The 27,825-nt window shown below is 36.9% G+C and overlaps 1 pseudogene across 1 annotated transcript; it reads right to left on the bottom strand.

Moving 5' to 3' along the window:
- Positions 1 to 423: 423 nt before the first annotated feature.
- Positions 424 to 27,271, bottom strand: LOC117660630 (inter-alpha-trypsin inhibitor heavy chain H3-like; annotated as a pseudogene). The gene is made up of 11 exons (XR_015732644.1): positions 27,195 to 27,271; positions 26,863 to 26,973; positions 15,071 to 15,196; positions 14,854 to 14,970; positions 13,132 to 13,300; positions 12,839 to 12,964; positions 8,970 to 9,083; positions 4,765 to 4,969; positions 2,736 to 2,908; positions 720 to 831; positions 424 to 631 (listed from the first exon to the last, which is right to left on the bottom strand). The product of XR_015732644.1 is annotated as an inter-alpha-trypsin inhibitor heavy chain H3-like (transcript).
- Between the last annotated feature and the right edge of the window lie 554 nt (positions 27,272 to 27,825).

Here is a 27,825-nt window from a genome sequence, read left to right as displayed (position 1 = left end):
AATAATTTTGGCTATCAATTTAAAACAACCCAATTAAAACCAATTTCAATTAAAACCGAAGGGATGGGATCAAGCCAGCCCGGCTAGGTGAAATAGATGTGTTTTCAGGGCCCGACGAAAAGTCCGGAGGTCTGGTATTGTGCTTATCTCAGGGGGTAGGTCGTTCCAGAGGGCAGGTGCCGCCACAGAGAAGGCTCTCCCCCTGGGGGTCGCCAGCCAACATTGTCTGGCTGACGGCACCCTGAGGAGACCCTCTCTGTGTGAGCGAACTGGCCGGTGGGAGGCTATTGGTGGCAGAAGGCGGTCTTGTAGATACCCCGTCCCTAAGCCATGGAGCGGTATATCAGTTAGGATTCACAGCTAAATCTCCAGCATTAAAATATTTCTTCAGATGATATCACAAGCAGTTACCATAGCATGAACCTTTTCATCATCATCATCATCATCATCATCATCATCATCATCATCATCATCATCATCATTTCTCTTGGTTTTTTTATTTCAAAATATGCTGGGAACAATATAGTCTGTGTGATTGCCATCGATAAGGCCGTCTCCATTGTTGTGAATAAACCAGCAAGGGATATTGGTGCCATGCTGGATATCAGCTGTATAATCCTTCTGCCATCCCCTACAATATAACACAGAAAGCAAAGAGCTTAGAGAATCCAGTTCATGCAAGCGTTTCAATGTCAGCTAAAATGTCAGTCTCTCTTTACCTGGTTACTGTCAGCTGGTTATTTTTCACAATCATGGTGGCATCTGGTTTTTCTGGATCCGATCCAGGGTGGACCTCAAGTATATCAAAGTCGATTGGGTGGAAAAATTGCCCTTAAAATAAACATGACAGCAGCAGCAGTAATTATTAAACAGTTGCCAGTCATTTGAGAGCAAAACAGGACCTTGATTAAATAGTTGTCAGTCATTCAAGAGCAAATCATAAGAGCTACATCTTGCATTCAGCAGGGCTAATTGTGGCTGTAAATTAGATGTACCTACTTTTATAGCTACCCTGTTTTTTGTTTTTGTTTTTTTTAAATTTGATTTATATGCCGCCCTTCTCCGGAGTCTTCTCCGGAGACTCAGGGTGGCTTACAATGTGCTCAGCACATCCAATTAGGACCTCAGCTGTTGAGGTCCTAATCCTATTTTTTACTTATACAGAACGGTTGCATACAGTACATTACTCTCCTGCTTTCAGAGAACTTGGTTTATATGGGTCACAATATCATTGGGATTGGCAATGGGGCACTAAGATTCAAATTTAAAATAAGCCTGTTTGGATGATCCAAAATACTGCTTTGGAAGTTGTCTGAGCTTTGTGTGTATGAGTGTTTACATATGACAGAGACAAAGAGCTATAGATGAGATAAAATGGCTCTAGAAAATGAAGGTTCTGGTTCTCCCCACTATTGTGTACAGCTCCTGTACAATGGCTCTTGATGGATCTTCATGGCATAGGTTGTTGGGGTTTTTTGCATCTGTATTAAAGAAGAAACCTAATCAGGGAGAAAAGCAAAGGAGTTTGCTACATTATCCCTGTACACCAAATTGTTTCTTTCAAAGTCCAAAGAAGAGAAGGAATAAACTGGTGATTCCATCTTTCATCTCTATTCTGTACAGAAAATGAGTAAACCTGGGATAACCAAGACATTAACTTTGAAACTGTCTATGCCAATTGCCTAAAAAATTGTTTCCAGTTAATTTGGAAAGTTCTGTACTTTTTAATTTAGAAATAGTCTTTTGTTGTTGTTGTTAGTTGTGAAGTTGTGTCCGACCCACTGCGACCGCATGGACAATGTTCCTCCAGTCTTCCTGTCCTCTACCATCCTCTGGAGTCCATTTAAGCTCATACCTACTGCTTCACTGATTCCATCCAGCCACCTCGTTCTCTGTCGTCGCCTTCTTCATTTGCCTTCAATCTTTCCCAGCATTAGGCTCTTCTCCAGTGTGTCCTTCCTTTTCATTAGGTGGCCAAAGTATTTGAGTTTCATCTTCTAAAGAGCAGTCAGAGGAGACTCTAGGACTGACTGGTTGGGTCGCCTTGCAGTCCAAGGGACTCGCAGGAGTCTTCTCCAGCACAATAGTTCAAAGGCTTCAATTCTTTGGCACTCAGGCTTTCTTATGGTCTTTTGTTAATAATACATTATCTTTCTCATTATTTTATTTATTAAATTTTTATGCTGCCCATCTCCTATATAAGGAGACTCTTTTCTAGCTTCTCTCTCTCTTCCGTCCAGTTCCTTAGCCCATTTCAATTTGCTTCCCTTTGTCTAGAGACTCTCTCCTCCCTCCCTATTTTTACCTGTCTTTTACCAATTCTGCCAGGGTTTTTTTTATGTTTGCTGATCTTTAATACATAAACAACAAGATGCATTTATTGCTATCTATGTCAGGCAGTGTGCTGTAATCTGGCCATAGGGATTGAATGGAATGTGTTGGTGTAAACTAAAGTGGACATTACTCATAATAATAAAAATAAAACCCACCCAAACGCAACAAGTTTTATAGACAAATGATTTTGGCATGTGATACAGTCCAGAAATAAATATTACATACCTAGAAACAAAAAAAAAAAAATGAAAAGCAAAAATTGCTGCCTTTTTAATCTCATGCCAAATCAATGCCAAACCAGTTTAATCTCATGACAAGTCAGAGACTATATGCCTTATGAAAGAAAAGTGGTGGGAAAAAAACAAAACTAAAAAATCCTTAGAATAACATCTTTGCATTACCTAGTAAACCATGCGTTTGTTCAGATAATCTGTGACTATCCGTCATGTAAAATCCCAGGAAATCTCAGTGTAGTGGATGTTTCTTCCACACTTGGTGTAGAACAACAACAAACTTTGCTCCGTTATCCATCGAAACCTCTACGCTCTGTTTTCGTGTGATTATTAGTGTCAAACTAAGTGGGAAAAGAGAAACCAAGCAGGAAAACGTCATTATTAGTATGCATAATGCAGAGATTTGAATTAGGGAAATTGGTTGCAAGGCAAGAACCATTTCTGGAGAAGGCATCTGTAAGCACACGGCTATTGTTTAAATGAAGCCTAGCATTACATTCTACCATATCCTATCAATTCTGGCCCTCAACATTATTAAATGATGAAGCTATCCATTCATTCACCAATGAAGCAGGCTGAAGTAGAGCAAAGCAAATAAACCACTCACCTGAAACAATTGCTCTGATTACATTATGCTGGTTACTAGCTCTAGAGATTGGACTCAAGTTCAGCCAGGATCACTATGTACGTAATACACTAAACCAGAAGTGGGCAATTAATTTTCCCAATGGGCCACATGAGAAATTGGGACTGTTGTGGAGGGTCAAACCAACAGAGTTCTGAAAGTGCATAGGCATGTATGCATGCAGATATGTAAACTGAAAACAAACAAACAAACAGTTGCTTTCAAAATACAAGCAATCCACACAGGCCAGACATGAACAGCCAAAGGGCCAGAAGTAGCCAAGGAGCCATAAAGTGCCTACGTCTGCACTAGACTGAATGTAGGACAATTTTAGCCTATCCTTCTGACATGCAAACATCTAACAATGTTGACTTGCAAAGATTGGCCTTTATGGACAATTGCTATAGACAGCAAGTCAATCCAAGTCCAGACTTTGCTTCCATACAATTGTCTGGATCTGGATACCCATATATGGTTTTATTTATTTATTTATTTAAACACATTTGTATATCCACCCATCTCACATTGTGACTCTGGGAAGTATACATAGTACATATGTTTTATTCTTTCCTGTATTTCCAATGCTATTTGAAGGAGAGAGGGGGGAAAAAAAGACTTTTTGCTCACATATACCAAAGCAATTAAGAAAAGTGCAGGAAGTATCAAAGGTCCCCCTATATTTTTTCTGAAATATTTATATTAAATAAATTATATAGCATTTATCTGAAACAAAGAGCAACTTGAATTTAAGATAATTACTCCCCATACACAAGAGAAGATAGGAAAAAGTATAAATATGTTGGTTACAACTGCAATAAAAAATTCAGTTTCAAAAATATACAGTAAATGTCCATAAAAATCTGTAGAATGCCAACTTCCCCACCTTGTAGATTAGGTTTATCAACTGTAGCTGAAACCAGTCCCAGACAATCCTCCAGCCTTTAAATACATATTGGGACATAGATTTATGTGCCACACTTTTGGTAGGTACATTTTCATAGATAAATGAAAATATGTGTTATCTGTGCAGGTAGTCCTTAAATTACAACCAATCATTTAGTAACTGAAGTTACTGAAAAAGCAATTTATGACACTTACGACAGTTGCAGAATCCTCATGATCATGTGATCAAAAAACAGACATTTGGAAACTGACTCATATTTATGAAAGTTGCAGTTCATTTTTATAAAAATTTAAAAACCTTATAAAAACTACCCCACTTTGTTTATATAAGGACTGGGCAAACTTGTTTCCTTGTGAAAGTCACCTTCTTTCAGGGTTAGTCTGTTGGGGGAATGCATTGTTAATAGAGTTGAAACAAGCAGAGATTAAGAGCAGAGCCCAAAGGGAGGGCAGACGTAGAAACAGTGGGTGGGAACATCCACTCTTTCTGACATTCTTTTTTCTCTCATTGCATTTTGCAAAGAAATGAGGCTAACTTGTCAGAAATCTGATCTGGTATCTTGTCTTAGGCTTTTGGAATAGACCACGTAGAAAATTACAGAAGCTTTAAGTCACTCATTCCTGATTTAAAAGCAACACTTTTGTATCTTAGGGGTATGAAAAGCTCACCCGGGTTGTTGTAAGGCAACTTCATCAAGCCAACTGAATACTCTCCTTTTTCCACCATTTTGAAGGATGATATTTTGAGTTGTTATTTCAAGCCTTACATTCCGATTCATAGTTACAATCCCAAGTTTTCCAAAATATGTATTCTGTGGTCTTACATTGTTGATGCTCTTTTTATCGGCAATAAGCTGTCCATTGACGGTCATACCTAAAGTCCAGAAGTGATATTAAGGGATGGCTTATGTGTAAGTAATATATTTTAAAAATATGTTTTTTCCTGGTTTCCAGAAGGCAGAACACTTTCCATACTATATATTTTTGTTAAACTTGTATTGATTAAATTTAATTAAAATTTATTTATTTGATTTCTATAGCTACTCAGCTCAGACAGTGATTCAGGGCGGCTTACAATTCAAAAACATACATTGCAATTGAAATCTTAAACCTTTTAAAATAATAAAAACAGTAAAAACCATTAAAACTATAAACAACATTAAAACATTTAATTTGAAGTACATGCAAAAGCGAGATATCTGGTTTATTAACAATATAGCTAGGAGGCAGGGGCCTTGGTGCATATAGTGCCCCAGGCATGGGAGAATAGCCAGGTCTTTAAAGCTTTGTGGAAGGCTAACAGAATTGGGACCATGGTAATCTCCAAAGGGAAGATATTCAATAGCGTAGGGGATATTGCAGAAAAAGCTCATATTCTAGTCCAACGGTCCCCAAACTTTGTGACTGGTGGCCCGGCTGGTGGGGAGAGGGGTTCTGGGCCAGTTAGATAGTGGACCGGTGCACCTGTATGCAGCTCTTGCGTGGATGTGGGCTGGCACGGAAGTGTTTGAGTGCCTACCATCCCGCTTCTCGCAGTCGTTATGCTGCGTGCACATGCACATGTTCTGACCAGTCATTCCAGCGGCCCAATTCCAAATAGACCTGGTAGTGGGCAGGGGGCCTGGAGTTGGGGGAAGTTCCTACATTTTTTTGCTGACAAACTCTACAGCATGCATATCCTGTTTGATCCACTTGGATGGATAGAAACTATGGAAGGCGATCCCTCAGGGTAATTGAATTGTTTAGTTCTTTCCCTCCTAATCCTAATGAATAATATCCCTTATTATAAGATTGTGTTTGCACTGAAAAGCAAACGATTGATCCCATCTTCCACCCTAATTCCTCTTGAAATATTTAATGTAATGAATTATGCTTCTTAGAATAATTTTAATTTTCTCAATCTCCTTTAATTGGAGTTAATTATATTTTTATTTTTTCAGAGAATAACAGATTGGATTATATATAGGCAAACTCCCAGCAACTGGTAAGATCCCACAGAGTTGGTCTCCTCAGGGTCCCATCAGCTAAACAATGCCAGCTGGCAGGCCCGCGGGGGAGGGCCTTCTCTGTGGCTGCCCCAGCTCTCTGAAACCAGTTACCTCCTGAGGTCCGGACCATCCCCACCCTATTGGCCTTCTGAAAAGCAGTGAAGACCTGGCTCTTCCGGCAGGTCTGGGACCGTTGATCTTGCTGCTGCAATTTGGCGAGATCAGGCCATGAATGGTGTGAATGGGTTTTAATTGTTTTTAATGGTTTAACTTTTAATGTTTTATATATGGTTTTTAAATGCATTGTAAGCCGCCTTGAGTCTTCGGAGAAAGGCGGCATACAAGTTGAACAAATAAACAAATAAATAAATAAAGTAGTTTCTCCAAAGGGCAATGACCATTTATTGGTAATTCCAGCATCTAGAAGTCATCTAAGCCTTGGTGGCACAGCAGACTAAAGTGCTGTTAAGTAACACCAGCTGCCTGCAATTACTGCAAGTTCAAATTTCACCAGGCTCAAGGTTGACTCAGCCTTCCATCCTTTTGAAGTAGGTAAAATGAGGACCCGGTTTGTGGGGGCAATAAGCTGACTTTGTATAAAAAAGAACACCGCTGGGGGAGGTGAAAGCCCTACTAAGCAGGAATATACAAAAGTATGAAGGCTATTGCTTAACGCACTGTAAGTCGCCCTGAGTCTCTGGAGAAGGGCGGCATATAAATCGAACCAATAAATAAATAAATAAATAAATAAATAAATAAATAAATAAATAAATAAATAAATAAATAAATAAATAAATATGTTCTAGTGCATGTAGCTCTGAAACATATATCACATTCGGAAGCCTTTTCAATAAAAAATTCCACTTCTACTGCATTTGGATATATTTTATCAGCCCTGGAGGCCATCTTTTTCTTGGGATCTTCATGGCTGCCACATTTAGTGCTGTGGGAAACCGGGAGGGGGGATTGCATGGAGTTGCAGGGATATCTAGCCTAAATAAAATTCCTTTCTCAGACAGTCAAGGACATTCGGCCTGCACCTGGAGTGGCATGACTGGGAGGCATCTCCAGTTGGGACGGTGCATTGATTGGATCATGTGATGGACATGTGGGTGCAGGGGAAGGGACTTGTACTTTCTTTTGGGTGAGGAAAACCTGGAAGCTTTCAGATTCAGGTTTTCCCAGATGTGCCAATATGACATCTCTAATAAAATGGAACTTTGAGGAACTTCTAGCCTCGGAGTCTTTTTTTGTTGGGGATGTTACTTAGAACCCTGACTTGTTTCATGATTTAAAATCACATCTTTTCTGATAATCTGCTATTGTGATAATCTCTTGCAAACTGTTACCTAAGAATCATCATGGCTTCCTTGAAGTCAGCTCACCTTTTGACATCTATTACAATACTTTCAAGGTGTTGATATCTAGAGTATAGAAGTTGGCACGAATAAATAGCCATGCTGAACTAACAAAATGGTATATACACTCAGAACTAAAAGATATAATCTGTCTTTAGATATATTGATGGTGAGTGGATTTTAGGATATAGCAGAAGCTTTGATAAGCTTAGGAAACCCTGAACACATTGTCCACATGTTAGAAACATTTGTGAATTTTTTAGATATACTAGCATGATATGGAATCAATATATAAGTGGTTATAACAGAATGGAACAGTATAATGGGTGAACATTTGGAGTAGCATACCTATGCCATCTCTTATATAATTATATAGACTTGATGGCTCAATTTTCCAATAATAACCTAGCCAAAGCATGATAATAGTTCCTCGTGGATTGAAAAGGGGGGGATACTTATATTGTATCGGGATACTGTAGTGATACTTCTATTATCTACCTGTGCTGCTATAGCAGACTTCAGAATATGGGATTGTAACAGTGGTGAAATCTAAAATTTGTTACTACCAGTTCTGTGGGCGTGGCTTGGTGGGGGGGGGGGTAATGTGACTGGGTGGGCGTCGCCAATTTTCTTTTTTTTTTTACTTTTAAAACCATTTTTTCTACAACCTCTTCGGCGAAGAGATTGTAAAAAAATGTTTTCAAAAGGCTCTGACGATCCCAGATGAGTTGCTTGATCGGCAAAGGGTTTTTAAAAAACCCTCTGATGATCAGGCAACTCAGCTGGGATCATCAGAGCTTGGATCATCAGAGGCATTTAAAAGAAAAAAACTTTTTTTCTTTTAAATGGCTCTGCCAATCCCAGCTGAGTTGCCTGATTGGCAGAGAGTTTTTAAAAAACCCTCTGACGATCAGGCAACTCAGCTTGGATCGTCAAAGCCATTTAAAAGAAAAAAAGCATCTGATGATCGCGTGGCTCAGCTGGGCATGGGGGGGGGCAGGGATTTTTGCTACCGGTTCTCCGAACTACCCGCCTCCATCGCTACCGGATCAGGCGATCTGGTCCGAACCGGGAGCATTTCACCCCTGGATTGTAAGCAACTAATCTAATGATATGGGAACACCAGTATATACACCTCCTGTGTAGCAAGCCTTCTGGATTCATAACACTTAAACAGGTCTTGTGAAGAGAGCAGTAGAAGCTTCCTTAGTATTAGTCAAATATGAAAGACAATGGCAGCTAAAGTTCACTATGCAGTATGGAAATGGGACATTTGGTTATGTCAGAAGAAGCAAATAAATCAAGATCAGAAAAAGGCCCTAATTCCACTTAAATAATCTGAAAAGTCAGCCTGGGTATTATAAAGAAGAGGATAGAATCTAAGAGAAAGCCTCAAATGTACAAGTTATCTGTGTATTCTTTATCCATAGGAAACAAAAATAAAATGGAATTAGATAGACAATGAACTGATCGAGCAGTGCAATATCTTTCTTACTTACAATCACAGTTTCAGAAAAGAAAGGCTCACCTGTAACTGGATCTCTTATCAAATTTAACCCCACCCCTGGCTCCTCATTAATGTTGAAACAAAGGGCATCTTCTTTCTGGGGTACAGCTATAATAAAGTGTGGGTCTCCATCAACTGCAAAGAAGAAATTACACTAAAATCACTTCCTTTTAAAAGGGCTTGACCCAAAGTCTTCTCTAATCACATAGTTTATACATAAAATCACTCCCTTCCCCTTCCTCCATCAATTCATGTCATGCAGTTATTTAGCAAAGCAACATCATAAAGATTTTATTTCCTTTAATTCTTCCAGAGATAATTTTCATCTGATAGGGATGATCGATTTCAGATTGTGATTCTTTCATTTCAAGGTGGGCTTCATGCTACCACAGGACAAAAACTATAAGGCTTTTGAGAAGGAAGGGATCTGGTGAGATTAGCAGATAGGTTTAGTTGAACCTTTTAGTTTAGGTGTCCAAACTTGGCCACTTTTAGACCCGTGGACTTCAACTCCCAGAATCCCCCGGCCAGCCATAACGTCCACAGGTATTAAACATGCCAAGGTTGGACATCCCTGCTCTAGTGCATGTTTCTTAATAGTAGCAACAAGCTGTGGAACTCTGGGAGTTGAAGTCCACACATCTTAATGATGCCAAGATTGAGAAATCCTGCTCTAGCAAGTGATTGCTTATGAATCTCTTTTCTAATGTTTTTTTAATTGTGTTTTCAAAATATTTAAAATTTTTAAAAATGACAAAAAAACAAACAAACAAGATATTCTTGACTAATTCAACTGTGAATATTTGGAATAGTCCCTCAAAACCACTAAAAGCCAGCTAGACTAATGTCCTTATGACGATATCTGTACCTTCTATCAGTTTGTCAGCAATTGCTTCCTTTTCTTCATTGCCTTCTGGCTTTGTGACAACCATGGATGTTAATGGAGTCACAAATTTATATTTCAGAGATAACTCCAGGGCTTTAGCAGTAATATTTTCCTTTTCATCTCCCTGCGCTATAGCACTAAAAGCAAGGACATTAGAGAAGCATTTAGAAACTGTTTAACCATGATAATATTAATTATTCAGTATTCTTCCACCCTGTAATATAAAAATGTAAACTACTCTAAATAATAAAATAAATAGGGTATGAGCCTCATGAACACTTTAGAAACAAAAGACTTGTCTCCTGCAAGGGGAAGGAAATGACTGGGACTTAAAACAAAACTTATCAAACTCTAATGTGAAGTTAGAAGAGCTGCAATAATTATCTTGCATTAGCTGAAAAAAATTAACTTGGGTCAAAAGATCAGAGGAATTACAGGCCAAAAATGATGAATAGCTACTAGCCCATTCCAGGCATTATTGAATGAAACTAAATTTCATACCTCTTTTGACTGGATTTTACATTTATTTTTAAAACAGAAGCTATTAACCCTAACCTTAAAGTATAATCTTTCTCAGGAAAGTGATGGAAAGTGATTGATTATACCAGTCTTCATGGACTTCTCTGGAGTAAACACAAATCTGAAAAAGTTCTAAATTACCATGCTTCTAAAAGTTGTTGAATGGTGAGATAAGCCCAGAATCTCTCAATATATTCTCCAAATATGTATTGTTGCTCTTCGAAAGCTTTGGTTGTTTCCTCAACCTCAGCTTGTTCAGTATAAGTCACTGATGAAGTGTGCTGCAACTCAGAAAAACCTGTTCCTCTGAATAACATTGGTTAGACGGAAAAGGTGCCATCAGTTCCCTTCTATTTTCTTTTATTGAGTGGATGATGCTTTATTTGTCACCCAGGCTCAACATGACCACATAACTTTCAGCCATGTAAACTAGCGATAATATTGTTGTCTCACTGCCTGAACGGCTTTGTTTCAGTTTTATGACAGTTGAAACTGATGTTTAAATGTGGATGGATGGATTGGATACAGCTTGGCAATTTAAATTCAGTTTGGCTAAGTACTAAGTGAAATAATTAGCAAATATACCAGTAATATTGGTGCTTTCCTGTCTCTAGTTCTAGAATATCAATAAAGGCAGGTAAACTAGCTAATGACCTTTCTTGAAGCATTCTTGAAATCAAAATATTGAAAATGAGAGGTTGATTTTTTTTTTAGCCACAGTGCTTTTCTGTTATCTGAATCTAGATCACCCTTCCCTTGGAAAAGTACATTGGAAAACAGAACTCTCTTTGAAAGTCTTAATTCTTAAAAAATCTTTCCCTCTTTTGACATCTATCATTTTGTTGAGATGTGGAAAAAAGGTACTCCATGAAGAGGAGGATTGATTATGTGAGTTTAGCTGTAGCAATAACATTAAACATGTGCAGTACAAAAATGAGTTCTATTTCACTGTATATGTTAATAAAACAGGTTTCAAGTCTGATGAGTTTTAATTCTTTTAATCACAGAAAAATGTGTAATTCTTTTCATTCACAACTTTTACTAACACAAAGCCTTTCTGGACATCTTTTCCTGTTTTGCAAAACCATCAATTGCTAGACAATCCCTTTTTAAAATCAAAAAGTCTACTTTCCTCCATCATATACATTCCCCGATTTAGGCTCTCATGAGGTAAATTTGTTTCTTCACTCTGTGTTTCATGGTGTGTAAGCATATTCTTAGTTGATTTTTGGCCACAGTGTGGGAGGGACATATATGCTATTGTATCTTGGCTATCTTTGGATGCTATACACCTCTGTTTTAGGATGGGATGAAATACCATTTCTTTCACATAACTGAAAAGAGTAATCAGCAATCCTTCTTTGCTTGATAAGAAAAAAAAATATCACATAGGAAGAAAAAGCTAGCAATTATGCCTATCTTGTCCAACCAAAATCTATTGAGATGTGAAGCAATGAGAGGCAAGAATGGTAACAAATTATAATCATCATAATAATATGGGCACCATCTTGGGGAAAGCTGAATTATATTCTGTTAATTTTGTCTTTCAATGCCATCTGGCCTAAGAATTGGGCCAAAGGCACACCTCTGAATATTTGGAGCAGAATGCTTGCTGGCAGCAGATCTTTTATCAGTGAGAGAAAATGGCACAAAAGTTCTAACTTTTGGTAGCCATGATATACACAAACTGCTTTTTTTGCTTTAGAATCAATATTTTTTTTTTATTTTTATGAACCTGTAGCTCTTTAATGCAGAGTTGGGGTGACTGGGTAGAGAAAAAATATCTGTTGCGAATCCCACTTAGCAGTCAGGATGGGATATTTTTTCGTTGGGCCCTAAGAGAGAAACATCTGCTGCTACCTATGATTGAACTCTGAATCTTCTGAATGGGAGGCGAGAGTCTTCAACATTAGGCCACCATGTTGTTTTGTTGGAGAATCAGTATATCTCATGACAAATAGAAGCTGCTACCAAACTTCATCTGGAGTACAATTCCTGCAGTTTTCAGATGGTAAGCATAGAGAATTGGGATAAATGTTGAACAAAAGGGGCGAGAGGACCGACATCACCTATCTCCTGTTTACAACACAGTCATTTCAGCAGTTCCAAGAAGGTTCCTGAACTATTCAGGTGACCCTGAGGGCACAGATAAACCTGCAAGTGCCCTCACTGACTCTCAGAAAGAATTCCAACAACTAAATGACTGCAAGGAATATAAATCTTTCCATTATCCACCATTCAATCAGAATTGAAGAAGCTTCTTAGATGAGAAGCGAAACGGCTTCGAAGAAAAACAGTCCACCTGCCTTTTGAAAACCACTTTTGGGACAACCCTGACCTCCCAGTCCTCTGTAACAGCTCAAAGGTATAAAGATGACACATGATCACCAGGGGTTGTGGTATATAGAATGGAGAAGACTATGGGAAAACAAGGAGACCGAATAACAGTCTTATCCCCATATTCAATAGTCATTCAGCTACTTACCAGCAGTAGGATCCCCATCAGTTAACATGATAACTAAAGAGGCACTTCTTTCAGGTACAGATTTTGTTTCATGAGCTTTATTCAGCATGTCAATGCCAGTCAGTAAACCACCATTAAGATCTGTTACTACAATATAAAAGCAGGAGTTCATTTTTTTTTCAGCATACTAAAACCGGGATTCAAATCTTTTCAATGTAATGTTTTATTTCATCTTATTTCTTAATGTAGCCATTTTATTTTATTCTAATATATCAGTTTAATTTTACTCAAAACTTTTTTTTTCTTTTACTTACATCCTGAATCTTGTATGTGGCTAATAAATTCTTTTGATTGATTCACATTCTCTGGAGTAGCTTGAATTAAGTCATTTTTCCATGTTGAAACTGAACTTCCAAACAGGATGATATTGAAGTGATCTTCTTCTTTTAAGTCTTCCACTATTTTTGTCAAGGCTTCCCTTGCCTGGAATTATTTTAAAAAAATATCTAATAAAATGGAACAAACGCTTTTGTATTTGAGGGATCTCTCAACTCTCAATAAAGGACTTCTGCTCCATAAGGCAATCTGGCTATTCCAGAGGTTATTTCACCCTGCTTTCCTTTCAAGTAAGTAGGCTCTCATTAAATTGCTATGATCTTTTCTCCCCAGTTATAATTCATACTTTAATGATTAGTTAGATCATGTACCGGTCAATCTCTACTTGCAGCAACCAGTATTTTGTTTGGTTGGAGTTTGATTCCTTAAATATTTGGATGATAAGGAAAAATGTTATATGATAGAAGCTACAAGGTTCTTATCCTGATGTTATGCCCATGTCCTGCTATTGTCACCCACATTATATGCTGCTGACAGATCTTTTGGTGATATTTGTTTGCTCAAGGTCTCCAATTGTTTAACCCAAGGCTACATCCTTTAAAGACAAATATTTATGAGGTGGGGCGGATCAATCTTCTTTTTGCAAAAGGTAGATCTACACACTAAGGCAATACTTCCTTGTCTTAACCATGTTTAAAAAATAAGTAATTTTATGCAGCAATCAGGCTCCACATTATCATCCTGAATCATCAATATTAAATTTAATATGTAATCACATATCATCAAGCTGGCCTGGCCTAAATCTTCTCCTTTTTTAAATTTAAATTTTAAATTTTAAACACAAATTTTAATCTGTTTAATTATGGGGTATTTTAAAATTCAGCCTAAATTATTTAATTTGTTTTAATCTATTTTAAATTTTGTATCTCTGTGTTTTATCCTCTGGCTGTTCACCGCCCTGAGTCTTTCGGGAGAAGGGCGGTATAGAAATTTAATAAAATAAAATAAAATAAAATAAAATAAACATAAACAAAAATTGTCTAGGTCTTTTCTGATTTATATGAGATTTTGCCTTTCTCCAATGAAATTGTAGGATTGGAGTTAATATGAAATCTTACTAAAGAGATATCTGTTTTTTTAAATAAATGATAATTTCGTAACATTTTAGTCTTTTAAAAAATTATTATTATTTTAGATTTTATCTATTTTCAATAATTTGCTGACTCCTTATATAGTTCATGAACAGATTTGTTCATGGCTCACATGCAAACTGATCATTTCAAAGTTAAAATTCTTCCTCAAAGAAGATCCTTCCATATTCAGCTTCACCTTTTTCAGTCCTCACCCTAGTTGGCAATGTAATGGTCAAACTTGCCAATGTCCCACATCTCATTCCAATGCTCAAGTGTATTATTTACTCAGGATCCACCTGAAAAGATATTCTATATGACTTAGGAGCTAAGTAAATATATGACCAACATATCCAAAAGAAAATTTAGCTGAAAGTTTTAGGATGAAGTGGTAGGTTTCAATTACATTATTAAATACTTTCAAAATTACAATAATACATATTTTACTATATGAGTAAATCTTGCAAGGCAGAAATAATTTGGAGTAAAAGATTGTAGGACCTGATTTCATCTGCTGTACAACTTATCATCCTTCTAGTGATATTACAAGAATTTGTGTTGTTCACTTACTTGCTGAATTTTCTGTCCAAACATGGAACCACTGACATCTATTATAAAGGCAACATTCTTAGGTAAACGTTCAAGGATTTTTGGTGCAAAAAAGTGTGCAAAGTATCCATTTACTACCTAAAAGACATTGATAAAGATGAATTTGTAGTAGGGAGTTTTTGTTTGGATTTGTTTTTGTGCTGCTATATTAGTTCAAGTATCAAACAACTAGAGTTACCTGTAAATTATTAGGAGAATCTCTGTTCACATCATACTTGATGACAAAATTACCTTGTAGCAGCGTAGTTGTACAATTGTCACAGGTTCGTTGTTGTTCAATAGTAGGACTGAATGATACATGGCCCTTAAGAAAGGAGAATTCTTCATCTTAGATTTCTTAGTATACAGTATTTTCTGCAGTTTATATTCAAAGATTACTTCCAAACATGCTTTATCAATCTAGAGGCCTATCTTGTCCTTATTGTACATGTAGATTTCTGAGGAAGCCTTGGGAGTTTTTTAAAGGAATATTTAGAATGGGGTCAACAACTCCTGATAACCATGAGTTGCTATCGAAATTCAGTTGTGGTATATTTTGAATTATGAAATGTTGGAAGATCCAAAATTACATGCATCAGTTGCAGGTGTAGGAAGAATAAATGCAAAAAACATTAGCAGTGGAACATGCATGTTTATCTCCTTTTCTTGTCTAAAAAAAACTTACTCTGGATATCTTACTCTGCATTGCATCTTACTAGCTACACTTATATGGTCAGGATTATTTCATTCATTCATTCATTCATTCATTCATTCATTCATTCATTCATTCATCATATTTGCATGAATATATTTATTACTTTTATTTCATCCTTCTTCATTAAGTTTATTTATTACTTTTTCCATAATGCTGGATGCTGGATACCAGTTCTACGCTGTTAGGCATTATTTATGTTCTGCAATAAAGAGTCTGTTAGGTTTTCTTTGATACTAACTTCCAGATTTCTTTCTAGAAAACCAAGTCAAATGGAGGAGGGCTTTGACTGTCTGATTGTTGCCCACCATTTGGAAGCCACTAACCCAGCGGTTCTCAACCTGGGGGTCGTGACCCCTTTGGGGGTCGAACGGCCATTTCCCAGGGGTCACCAAAGCCCTCTCTCACCCCCCCCCCGCCTTCACTCACCCTCTGCCTCTGCTGGATCGCCCGGTCGCCGTTCGCTTACCCCGCCCACTCCCAATCTATTGCTGCTCCGGAGTCCCAGCTGATGGCTAGAGGGAAAAAAACTTTAAATTCTTGCCGCGGGGCTTCAAAGAGCTAGCTGCAGAGAGGTAAATTCCTGGAGCAAGTTTTTTTCCCCCTAGCTATACTGAAAAGAGAAAGCGAAAGCAGGGTCTTAGCTGCAACATGACAAAATGAGGCAGAGAGGTTTCTTTTTCTTTTTCCTCACCAAAAAAGGTAGGTACAAAACTGCAAACAATGGGAAATTTAGGGCAAGAGGAGGTTCAAGATTTTAAAACACAAAAGAAAAAAAAAGCTCTATTTAACTAGGGAATTGTAATAATTGAGATACTATTAATTGTATATTGTGTAGGACTTCCGGTTTCCTTGTCTTCGGCGACGGCGGCGCTCTTTGAAGCTCCGCCAGCCCCGCCGCCTGTAGAGCCGCTTCGCGATCGAGAAGCGGCTCGAAAACTTCAAAATCCTGAGGATTGTTGGAGGAGAGATAGCAGGGCACAGGTCGAGCCCCTGTAACCCCCCAGGGAATCGTTTCTGGGGAGGAAACAGGCGCGGCTCCCTTCCAACCTGCTGAGACTCCGGGCGGCGTGGGACGATTCTGCTTCTGCAGAACAAGCCGGCTGCAGGAAACTTAAAGCGAAAGAACTAGCTTTAATAAACAGCGAAACTACCTGAATCCTGAAATTTGGAAACGCAAGTATTAGCACTTTGTTGACTTTTCAATCTGAGAAAATGCAAATGAGTGAAAGTGCCTTGAAAAAACATGGCGCCTAGCTTCAGAGTTAACGAGCCAGCGAGTGTGGATTGGTGAAGTTACTTTGTTTTGCTACAAAGTTTCCAAGTTGCTACTAAGCTGCCTCGCTTGTTATAAGAGAAATAACTGGGAAATTTTTTCCCTTTTCAATATTGGACTTTGCTTTATTTTAACCCTTGTTTGATCAAATCTGGGGGACTTTTTTAGAAGTCTTTGTGCAGGAGGGAAAGGAAAAGGAACCTCCCTCTTTAGAAAAACTAGATCACGAGCCAGGATGGCTTCAAAGAAGCAGGAAGGGAAGGCATTAGGGGGGGGATCCCCCACACACAAACAGCAAACGCAACTTCCCCCTGCTCAACAGTTACAAACTCAGAAAAAAGAATTTGATGTGGCAGATTTAAAAGAATTTATTTCTAAAACTTTGGATGATAAATTTCAAGAATCACAACAGGAACTTCAAAAATCACATCAGGAATTTTTGCAGGAAATTAATGAAGTTAAAGACATGGTGAAACAGAATCAAATTATGGTGACCAAAAAAATATCAGAAGTGGCGTCTGGCCTGGCAGATTTTATTGGGAAAGTTGATTTTAAAGTTGAAGAATTTAAATCAGAAGTTAATGTTAGGATGAAAGACAATGATTATAAAATTGATGAAGTTGACAATAAAATGCAGAGAATTGAAGATGAGATTGTTATGATACAATTCCGGGCGATGGAATTTGCCATACGGCTTCGGGGAATTCGAGAGGAGGAAAGACAGGACTTGAAACAAGTTTGCTCTGAAGCCCTGGCTAAGATTTTACAAGTTAATCCTGATTTGGTATTTCATAAAATAGATAAAATTTACAGAGTGAACTCTTGGGTGGCCAGGCAAAGACAATTACCCAGAGATGTGGTCATATACTTTACTGAGAGAGAAATTAGAAATGATATCCTGCAAAAATCTTTTCACACTTCTATACAAGTGGGGGGCTCACGGCTTGTAATTTTTAAAGAGTTACCTCCTAAAATGCTGAAAGCTAGAAAAGAATTCGGTTTTCTTGTTAAGGAATTGAAAAATTTACAGATACCCTTCCGGTGGGATGCACCAGCTGGGGTAATTTTCAGATATAAGGGAGAAGGATATCGGTTGAATACCGTGGAGAAGGCGCAACACTTCTACAGTACTATTCTTATGGAAAGAACACCATCTCCACGTACATCTACAGTTCTGGAGATTAAGGAGAGTGAAGAGAGGCAATTGAAAGAACAGTCTAAGCAGGAATTAGAAAACGTGCAAGGTGCAGAAGGAGGTATTCTGAGTGAGCCATCGCTGGATTCTTCTCCAATTTTGGATTTGATTCAGTTGACTGAAGTTAAAGATCAACGTATAACTAGAGCTCAATCCAAGCTACTTAAACAGAAGCAACAACAACAACAGGAAAGACAAGACAAGAAGGCAGTTAAGAGCACTGCACAAGAGATTGGCGCTATGGGAGGAGCGAGATCGAAGCTCGCGGATGAACTTCAAGTATATTGCTCCGCGCTCCAGAAAGAGGCTAATGACCTTTAAGTGTTTATCTTGGAATGTCAATGGGTTGAATTCAGCACAGAAAAGGAAAAAATTATTTACATATTTGAAACAATTTAATAATGATATAATATGTTTACAAGAAACGCATATTACAACTCAAGATCAAAAATATTTGATAAACTCAAAACTAGGAGCACATTATATATCTTCAACTTCGCAGAAAAAGAATGGTGTGGTTATTTATGTAAATAAAAAATTAACAGCAAAAGTTATAGAAGTAGATCAAGATGGTAGATTTGTAGCAATTGAATTGTTTACAGCAAATGGTCAAATTCTTTTGATTGGAATTTATGCTCCCAACCAACAACAGGATTATTTTTACAAGATGTTACATACTAAAATATTGCAATGGGACTACAGATCTATTTTAATTATGGGAGATTGGAATGGAGTAATTGATTCTAAATTAGATAAAAAGAGCTTGGCAAAGTCTAGAATTAGATTACCACAGACCTTTTTTGATATGAAAGAAGATATGGAACTAAAAGATGTTTGGAGAATACATAACCCAAATGAACTGGATTACACTTTTTTTTCTGATAGACATAGATCTTTTTCTAGGATTGATTTTATCTTGTTGTCAAATGATCTACTTGTTAAGACAAAAAGAACAAAGATTTTTCCAAGAATTTTGACTGATCATAGTCCTGTATGGATAGAAATCGAGATGGATAAGGTTGAGAGACGTTCTTGGAGATTAAATGAGAACCTGTTTAGATATGAAAAAAATATAATAGAACTTAAAAAGCATTTGAAAGAATTTTTTGAAATAAATTTGAATAAAGGTACCCCAGTTGAAATTGTTTGGGATGCAAGTAAAGCTTATATGAGAGGGGTACTTATCTACATGAATTCTAAACATAGACTGTTCCGACAAAAGAAAAGATCTGAGTTGGAAATGGAAATAAAGAATAAAGAACAGTTACTTATTAAAAACCCAACAGATGAAAGAATACGAAGTGCTATAAAACTTTTGAAAGACCAATTCCAAATGCTTATGGCGGAACAAGTTGCAACAAGTTTACAATACGCGAAGCATAATACATTTTGCAATGCTAATAAACCGGGCAGATGGTTGGCTTACACATTGAGGAAAAAACAAAGTATACGGACTATTGATAGTATTGATATTGGAGGGAAAGAAATCTTTCAACAAAAACTAATTAAAGAAGCTTTTGTGGATTATTATACTAAACTATATGCCAAAGATGAGGTGCAGAATGGACTTATAGAAAAATATTTAAAGGATAAGAGAGTTACAAAAATTACTGATCAACAAAAGGAAAGAATGAATTATCCTATAACAGAGGAGGAGATAACAGCAGCAATTAAACAGCTAAAAACAGCCAAAGCTCCTGGCACGGATGGTTTGACTGCAGTGTATTACAAAACTTTACAAGCTGAAATGGTGGGACAACTTAGAGATTTATTTTGCAATATTCAACAAGGGGGTAAAATACCCCCATCCTGGACAACTGCTTATATATCTTTGATACCAAAAGAACAAGTTGGTCCTAAAAAACCAGAGAACTACAGACCAATATCTCTTTTGAACACAGACTATAAAATTTACGCGAAGGTATTAGCCAACAGGTTGATGCCAGTAATCCAAAAGGTGATTCATGAGGACCAAGCGGGATTTATTGAGGGTAGATACATGAAGGACAATGTAAGGCAAGTAATAGACTTATTGGAATATCTTGATAAGAATAAACAGATTTCTGCAGTGCTGGTCTTTTTGGATGCGGAGAAGGCCTTTGATAGAGTGGATTGGAATTTTCTACTAAAGACTTTAAAAAAGATGGGCTTTGGGGACCAGTTTACACAGGCAATTTCAGCAATTTATCAAGAGCAAAAAGCACAGATTATTATTAATGGAAGTTTGACGACAGAGTTTAAAATTGAAAAAGGAACAAGACAGGGATGTCCGTTGTCCCCACTTTTATTTATTTTAACATTGGAAGTCTTGCTAAATACAATACGGGACTCAAAAATTTTGAAAGGCATAATGATAAGGCAAGAGGATTATAGAGTAAAGGCATTTGCAGATGATCTGGTGGTTACCCTATCACAACCAATGGAATCAATAATCTTGATGAACGACATTATACAAGACTATGGTAGAGTTTCAGGTTTCAGAGTGAACTCAAAAAAGACTAAAATGATAGTCAAAAATATGACACAAGATCGTAAACATGAGTTTGAAAGGAGGGCAGGTTTTGAAATTGTACCTAAGGTAAAATATCTTGGAGTTCAGGTTGCAGAATCAAACATGAAATTGTTTCAAAATAACTATGAGGTGTTGTGGCGAGAGGTTCAGAAAGACATGGAGACTTGGAAAAAGCTGCAACTGTCTTTACTTGGAAGAATAGCAGCAGTTAAGATGAACATTTTGCCAAGATTTCTGTTTTTGTTTCAAATGATTCCGGTGCTTAAAAGTGATAAACAACTGAAAGTTTGGCAAACTGGACTTAATAAGTTTGTCTGGAACGAGAAAAAGCCGAGAGTGAAATTGAAAATTATGCAAGATGTTCCAGAAAGAGGAGGCCTTAAACTTCCAAACCTACAGTTATACTATGATGCAGCAGCTTTAACTTTAACAAGTGATTGGTTTGGAAGTAAAAAGGCTGGAATATTGAATGCAGAAAGTTTTGATCTTGAATTTGGATGGCATGCTTACCTATTTTATGATGACAAAGTTGATAAAGTATTTAAAAGTCATATACTTAGAGACTCTTTGATGAGAGTTTGGAAGAAGCACCGACTCAAATGGGATTATAAAATACCGCTATGGCTGGATCTTGGTCATACCTTGTGGAATACAAATATAATGTCACTCGGGGGGTTTTTATACAAAGAGGTTCTTTTTACAGATGCGGGCAGATGGCAGTTGAAGACATTGCAGACACTGTTGGACGAAGGGATTAATTTAACCTGGTTACAATATAATCAATTACAATTGAGATGGAAAGAGGACCAAAAAACTGGTATTATGTTGCATGAGGAAGAATTGGTTAGACATATAAGAGAGAAAGGTCCAATGCATATTAAAAGGCTTTACAATGTTTTGCTAGAAAGGGATTCAGAAACGGAATTAGTTAAAGATTGTATGATTAAGTGGGCACAAAATTTTGAAGAACCAGTGATGTTGGAAACATGGGAAAAAATTTGGGTTCAGAATGTTAAATTTACACAGTCGCAGAATTTGAGGGAAAATTTTTATAAAATGTTTTATAGATGGCATCTAGATCCTAAAAAGTTGTCATGTATGTACCCTAATGTTCAGCCAAAATGTTGGAGATGTGAATGTTTGGATGCTACGTATTATCATGTTTGGTGGACCTGTAGGAAAGTTAAGGCTTTTTGGATAAAAATATGGTGGGTCATGCAGAATGTTTTGAAGAAAAAAATTCAATTTTCTCCACAATTGTTTTTATTGGGCATAGTTAAGGGTTTTACACGGGATGAAACAAAATTAATATTGTATATGATAACAGCAGCAAGATTGTTGATAGGTAAATATTGGAAGAATGAAGCTTTGCCTACTATCGAGGAATGGACTTCGAAGATGGCTAGTTTTGCAGAGATGGCGAAGATTTCAGCATATTTAAAAGATTGTTCACAAGAGACTTATGAATGGGAATGGAAAAGGTGGATAGAATATGTTCAGAACAAATACCAAATTAGAAAGTATCAAATAGCTTTTATTTGAAAACAATGTATTAGAAATATTTTAATATAAAGAGACAAAGAGGGAAAATTATGTAGGGGGAGGGATGGGTTCAGGTATATATATCAGTGTTATTAGTTATGAGTACATAATAGGGAAGTCTGGGGGGGGGGAGGGTTAGGGAGGGTTAGGGAGGACGGGAAGTTTGGGGAGGGAGGTGGGGGGGTGAAAAAAAGGGGTGAAAATGTAATTGTAAAACTTTTGCAATAAAAAAAAAAAAATTGTATATTGTGTTGAAAGCAGAAATGGTTAAGTTGTGGTTTGGAGGAATATATGGGGGAAATTATTTGGTTTATTATTATTGGTAAATATAATTAATTGATTTGTAAGAAATTGGATTGCATGGAAATAATTGGAATATTCATGTTCATATTGATTAATATACAAAAAAGATAGTTATATAACTAATTGATTTATATTAAAATGTTGAATTTGTATTAAACAACTGTATTACATAATTAACCAATGTGAGGATGGATATAAAAATAGATGACAATGCAAAGGGGTATAATATAGAATAGAAGGGAAAAATTGAATTTGATTAAGATTAGAGATGAGGATGAAGGGTAATATTGGTTTTTTTAAAAAATAGATGAGGAATAAATATGGTAAAAAGGAAATATAGAAATTGTAAATTTAATTGAAATGACTAAATACTGTGTTGGAAGACATATCCTTCTGGGTTCTGCTCCAAGTGGGGAAAAAGACACTGGAAACATGGAGACTGTTTGGAAAGATGTTTTAATAGTGGACAGGATCACATGGCTTGATGGGGCCCATTGTGTTAGTTTCTGTTGCTATTGTGTTGCAAATGTCCTTTGACAAAGGATTGACTTTCTGCCTCTGGCCCATTAACAAAGGGTGGGGGGCAGGAAGGTGGGAGCTGCTTTGTCTGTAAAATATGCTTCTCCATTTCTCATCCAGGGAAATATAATATTCTGCCTTTTTAATATTTCCCAAAATATTTCATTCTTCTAGGAAAGGGGTGGCTGCTAACCTCCTACAACTGTTTAAATTTGTGGACCGGCCAAATACTCTGTTCAAAGAAAATATGTTGTATGTTTGTATGTGTGTTTCTAATTATTGCTATTTATTCCTATTTGTTCTCTTTTATTCTTTAAAGTTTAACAATTCATTCTTTATCTTAATATCTTTATATTTGTTTGGGGTTGGCTTTCTTCCCTTTCATCTTTTTTATTGTACAGCAATCTTTCTCCTCAAACCTACCACCTTTGTCTTTTCTTTCTTACTTACTTTCTCTTCCCCCCCTCTTCTTCTTCTCCCTACTTCCTCTTTCTCCTTCTCCTCCTCTCTTCCTCCCTCTCTTACCTTCACTCCTATTCTAATTTCCCTTCCCTTCCTTCATCCCTCTCTATTGCTGTATCCTTTTATGCATATGGACTACTCAGAGGGCTGAAAAAGTTATTTTTGACTGGTCCTCGCACTTTTGACCAGTCATCGAATTTACGACTGTCCTCACATTTTACGTTTTTTGCCCTATCTTATACCATGTTGAAGAGAAGCAGTTGTGAAATGAGTGACATGGTTGTTAAGACTGCTGCACAGGCATAAATGTGAGGATGGTCATAAGTGTGAGGACCAGTCAAAAGTGCGAGGACCTGTCAGAAATGACTTTTTTTCAGCCCTCTGAGTAATCCCTATACACATAGCCATGGCCACCCGGTCACATGACCAGCTAGCCATGCCCACTCGGTCACATGACCTCCAAGCCACGCCCACAAAATAAGCCACACCCACAGAACCGGTAGTAAAAGAAATTTAGAACCCACCCCTGGTTGGGGGTCACCACAACATGAGGAACTATATTAAAGGGTCGCGGCATTAGGAAGGTTGAGAACCACTGCACTAACCTCATCATTGCATATAATTCTGCACTGAGCATAAATTGCTTATCCCATCCCCTCCCTCCCCAAGAGGGTTGTATTGGCCAGGAGCAGAGAGTAATTTATGTTTAGGAAGAAAAAGGGTTTGTCTGTCTGCAAAGCAAGCAGAAAGACCACGAGCAATCCAGCAAAGTGGTCTGACTCGATTAAACTGCTAAATGACGGAAACTATAGAAAAGTCTTCTTTCTGATAAAAATACTGCTGTGGTGCTTCACATTCTGGAAGAACCAAGGCCAACAGAAATGGGAAAGAAGCAAGAAAACAGTCATGGGTCACCCAAAGATGCTTTTTCAAAAGGCAACTGGACTTTGTTTCTCCTTTGAGATGTTTTTTCCTTGAAAACGTTTCGCTTCTTGGATGAGAAGCGAAACATCTTCAAAGAAACCGAAGTCCAGTTGCCTTTTGAAAAGCATCTTTGGGACAATCATGACCTGGATGACTGAGAATCTCTATAGACATCTAGTCATGGGTCACCTTTCTATTAAAGCAAGTGCTCTTTTACTAGATTATACTGGGAAAAGAAATGTGGTGTAAACTTCAGAAGCTATTCAGCATTGCAGCATGACTTCTCTCAAGTGTCTATGATGCTACATTAAACAATGTAACTACATTACATTTAAGTCATTAAGCTAATGGCTTAAACTTCCAAATGCATTATCTGTTCATAGGAATTCTTTTCAGGAACTTGGAAAGCTAAAATATAGGGTAAAATTCTCATTACCTAATGATTATCACTTTTGAAAAGTTTTCATTTACTTTCTTAAAGAGCAAAAGAGTCCTAGAAAAATAAACAGAATGTTTTTTTGCAAGAGTGAGTAATGTATCTGGAAGAAAGCCTAAGACACTGCACACTTAATAGCGGGAGTAAAAACACAGGAAAGGAAGTTCAGAAGTAGCCAAAAGGACAAAGGATTAAACATGAAAAAATAGTTCCCAATATCCCGCAACAAAACAATGTGGCAGAGAGGAAAACCAGAATCTAATGCAAATGACCAGAAGCATGATTCTCCATGATGGACTAACAAAGTAATATTGGGGAAAAGTAGTAATGTTTACAACTTCTAGTACAATCTACCCATAAAAGACAAAGATGAATCAAAGATGAAAGGTGGTATAAGACCAAACCAATGTGAAGCACATTGTGTTGGAATTCAAGGTGTATGTATATATTTAATACCTCATATAACTATCCTCTTCACTCTGCAATGTAATATACTTAAGATATGAAGATATTAAATAGACACAAGAAATATATAATCTCCAGCATTCTATTAAAATATACCATGAGGCATATTTTGATGAAGACAAGGACTGAATATTGAGCTTTCATTTAGAAATGCCAAGATGAAAAACAATAGTGCAGCTTTCATACCAAGAAGAAATTATTGAATCTTCATAATAAAGAAGAAATGGAAGTGATGCCAGAAACAAAGGCCACTAGAGACCCCCAACCATAGATAAGATACTCAACTCAAGGCAATGCCTTCTAAATGATTTCTCTTCAAGCCAGAGAGGAAGATAGATTTTCCCACAAGGCACCACATGGAGGGAAGACAAATATCTACATGCTGGTAGAAAAGATATTGAATTATTTTACAAGAAAACACAGATTTTCACAGAGGAACAAAAAGAGAGGAAGTTCTTTGGATACAAATTGGTCTTCGCAATTAGTGTGATGAAGAAGACAATACAGTGTCTAATAATTCTACAAGACGAGATGGGTTGCCAAGAGATACTCCCCAAAACATGGCAAAGATTGCAACAGAATCTTTGTACCAATGGTGAAACACACTTTGATAATAATATTCTTCACTAGTTTAATTTAATTAAATGTCTCAATGTCAAAGAACTCAGAAAAGCTTCAAGAGGAATGTTGCTTAATACCTATATGTAAAGACAACTTTCTTATATAATAGAAGAAATATATGTAAAAGCCACCATGATACAAATAACTTGAAAAATAAAGACTTGTTCAAGTTACAGAAGAGTGTCCATGAATTCAAACATGCAACTTGATCCTTGTCTATACACCAGATGCAAGAATGAGAAATATACATTGACATTGTTGTTTCTCTGCATACACATTATTTTTATGGGGCATAAGCTATCTCCCTCAACTTTAAGAAATACTGTAAAGCAGAAACACTTTGATGATTAGACATGATAAGTCTTAAATATTTAATAATAATATTTTTAATATTATTATTTGGGTTCAGCCCCACCTACTTTTTTGAGCCTTCACTTAGTTTTCATTCTGACCCACCTATTTTTGTGAATGCAGATTTTTAGCTATTCTAAGAAAATATTGCCTACTCCTAATATAAGGAAATGTTTGGGAACTACTTTTACTTTTGTGAAGTATTCTCAAATAATTCTGTGCTACCTCTTTGATTGTGGTTGCCCTGTGCCATGTCTCACTTAGAGCCCTGACTGGGGACAAAATATATGTGTTCCGTGGAGCAAATAGATTACTTTTAAAAAAAATATTCAAGGGGTTATTCTTTCTTTTCTTTACTTCTGGATAAGGCATGTCATCATTGTAATTTTTGCTTCTTGCTTGTGAATCTTCTATACTTAATTTGCAAGCAGGAGCTTCTTCTGTACTTACTGTAGGGGAAATCTCCAGCCAACATCATGACCAAGATCATGGCATGCTTCCAACTCTTTATAGTTAATCCTCAATTAACAATGGGAATTGCAACTGGGCTTCCCATTGCTACAGAACGTGCTTAGCAAGAAAAATCCTTGCAACCCCAATTGCCATCCCGCTGGTCATTAGGCAAGAGCTACCTTGTATGAATCACCCTTCAAGATTCTATTACCAGGCATACCTTTTTTCCTGAAAAAGACTTTTTCACAACTGGTAGCAGTTCGTTGTTGAGGAATGTCCCTTCAACTTCAAGTTCACCGATGTCTTGAGGCTCAAAGATGTTTGCTTCAATCTGTAACATTGATTTAAAATTATGTTGACATTAGAAAGACCAACAAAACAAACAAACAAATAAACAGATAGACCAGTAATATAAACTGTAAGAAAGCATTAAAAAAAGAATTAATTTCATGGTTATTCATACATTTGTTTCTAAATTAATAGTTCTGAGCATCATTCACAAACTTTTCCAAAAGCTACTAGAAGATAAAGTGACAATACATTTGATCATACCTCAAATTTATTGACAAGCTGCTTTGGGTTTACTTTGATAAACATCTCATATTTTCCAAACTTTCTCTTCAAGATTTCTTCATAAGTTAATTGAAAAGTAACTTTGCTGGATGATGCAATGTTACTGAAACACTGAATTTCTCTGTTTTTCTTCCAACAACCCTTCACATGTTAAACATAGTAAGATTCATAAGATTCAAGCGATGATCACATTTCCTCATGCTCATATAGCCCACCACTTAATACTTTCATTTGCACTTTGTTCATTTATTTAGCATCTGTTTATTGAATAAATACTTAGACAGGAAATGAAATGAGGAAACAGATTCAGTGTAGCCTCACATACTTACTTCACGAGCCCTGCAGTCTGGAAACTGCTTGTTGATACTGTTTTTGGGCAGCTTCTTTTTCCTTTAGGATTCCAGGATAAGTGACACCATCAACTGTCCTGTTGAAAGATACATTGGATATCGGAATATGTGTGCAGAGATGTTATTGGGATTTTTTTGCTTCAGTTCATCAAGTAAAGGAGATATTTGAGAGGTATAACAAAGAGACTGGAAAGAATGCTGCCTCTATAGGACTGAAAACATACTGAAGAAAGATGAAGGAAGGCCTTCTCTGGATATTG

This window comes from Pantherophis guttatus, chromosome 2, assembly GCF_059756535.1.
Source record: "Pantherophis guttatus breed Tessera chromosome 2, ASM5975653v1, whole genome shotgun sequence".
Lineage (NCBI taxonomy): Eukaryota > Metazoa > Chordata > Lepidosauria > Squamata > Colubridae > Pantherophis > Pantherophis guttatus.
The sequence above is the reverse complement of the archived record's forward strand: the minus strand, read 5'-3'. Positions and strand labels throughout refer to the sequence as shown.